This window comes from Manacus vitellinus, unplaced genomic scaffold (genome assembly GCF_001715985.3).
Source record: "Manacus vitellinus isolate BGI_N305 unplaced genomic scaffold, ASM171598v3 scaffold_7_pilon, whole genome shotgun sequence".
Taxonomy (NCBI): domain Eukaryota; kingdom Metazoa; phylum Chordata; class Aves; order Passeriformes; family Pipridae; genus Manacus; species Manacus vitellinus.
Window position 1 is genome coordinate 14074146 of NW_021940813.1, and position 2433 is coordinate 14076578.

Sequence of the window (2433 nt, forward strand, 5' to 3'; positions counted from 1 at the left end):
CTACTTGCCACATTTTGGTCACAAGTGCAGAGTTAGTTTTAGGGAAAGTATTTTTTTTTCCTGTCTCTCCCAGTACAAAAGTTGCAAAGAAGATTGGATGCAAAATTGCATGACTTTTGCTATGCTTTAGGAGAAATGAGAGCAGCACTAAGAATGCCTCTTTCATGAAGTCATTAAGGTTCTGCTTCACATCCCAAAGTTCACTTCCAGAGATGTCCTGCCAAGGGCATTGCTATAGCGATAATAGAATATTTCGATAGAAAGAGTGAACTTTCTTTCCTCAAAACTATTGTCTTCCATTGCAAACTAATTAAAACAGAATCAGGTTCAATAAAAAAAAGTCATTGGACTGTGCAAAACAACATCTGAGTTGGGAGGAGTAGCAGGTAGATATGAGGTTCTCTATTGAGCTTGGAATCACCCACTCTGAGTTGAACAGCTGGTATTGGCTCAATATGCACTGAAGAGAGTTCAGCAACTGAAGATTTAAATGAATATTGGCAGACTTGGGTATCTTGGCTATGTAAAGCAAATACATTCCTTCATCTGCAAGGAACTACAAATAAACTCACAAGAATTTGTCACTTGACGTTTTCATAGCAAATATTTTTCATGTGTCATGTTGCTAATTACTGCATGGTACATACACAACCTGCATAACAATGGAGTTCTTCCTCATAATTTCTTCCTTAAATTAAACCTCAGAATGTATTTTGAACATTTTTTTTTAATGAGAAAAGATATAGACCTTTCTCTTTATCTCTTGGAGCACAAAGTAAAGAATAATTCTATAACAGAACAAGACAAGGAACATTTCGAAAAAGCATGGGAAAGTTGTAAACCCAAAATGAGAAGTGATGCAAAAATCTCATGGTACTTTTTTTTTTTCATTACAAGGGACAATTTTGTTGGAAAAAAGACATTTTCAGTTTTGTCAAAAGCTTAATGCATATGTTGATTTTCTCATTTTATTTCAACAATGTCATTTTGTTGAAACCAAGTAAAAATATTTCTTCAATTGCGTCATTTTTTTGGTTCCATTAAAGTGTTTATTTTTAAGTTTATTATTTTATATTTTTTCTTATATTTTCAGAAGTCCCGCTAATTACGTCTTTGGTGGTTTTATTGGAAAGTGTTCCACAATCTCTCAAATGACAGCCTATGGCTCATACTGGGCGATAAGCAGGGATCAGACCCAAACAGGAACTTTTCTCCAGTCTATCCGCATGCAGCTCACCGCCCCCGCTTGATTTGCTCTGTGGACAATCAAGGAAGAACAAAGAAGTGGCCACATATTTTCTGAGGAATAATTATCCTTAGTATGTTAATATGACCTATGTAGGTTCCTTAAGATGATTTGAGCCATAGGGTCCGAAGAAGTCATGGTTAGTTTGGATTATAGGCAGAACCAAAGAAAATGCCAAATCTTAAAATTGCTGGATGCACGGTCAAATGCACTAGACATGATTAATCACATTGTTTTGTCCAGAAAATTCAATGTTTCTAACACAGAAGAAACTTTGAAGTACCTGAAAAGAGTAGCACAAGGCCAAACTGAAAAGCTATGCTGAGCCTGAAACCTATTTGATCCCTAGGTTTATTATAAACTTAATGGAAAAAATTGTAAGTGCTCAAATGCCAGAGTAACTTCACATTTTTAAGGACCTGGGCTTTATCCAGAAACTCATTCAGGTGTTAGTTTTTGTAATTATGCTGGTTTAGATTTGGCAGCTGTTTTGTCTTTCTGTGAACTATGTGCGAAAGGAACAGAAGTCTGGGAGGACTAGAGTAAGGGGTTTATACCACACCATGAGTGAAATGTGCTTATTTTGCATTCACATCATGCTCAAGCAACACAGAAACACAGCCAACTCCTGATATGGGCATCTAGCAACATTTTCTTGCTTTTCTGTTCAGTTTCAGTGATGCAGCTTCCACTCCTGATCCACACTCAGTAAAACTGCAGAAACAGTACCTGTAGATTGGCTGAACCGATCTGCAAGGAATGCTTCCCTTTGGGAGGACAGTGCTGACTGATGGGTGCACGTGGGAGACTCCTGATTGCACTGCACATGTTGGATCTGACACCATGAGGCAATTACCCTCTAAGCTGCTTGTATATTTATAAACATGTACATGCATTGTCAGGGTAGAGGAAGGGGGCTGCCCACGGGGCCCAGATCTGGGCTCACCCAGCTGCATGGGCCAGAGCAGGCTTTGAGCAGGCTTTTGAGCCAGAATCCCACATGGGCTGGGCAGGGAGAGCCCACACGGCCTGCAACACATCTGGGGCCTTGTCCAATTTGCTAACTTAATCTATGCTGTGAAAAAAACCCTTTAGATATCAGTGAAGGGTCAAGGATATCTTGCTTTCAGAAACAAAATAGGTTCAGCTTCTAGAAAAAGTAAAATTCCTTAATGAATTAGCTTTTC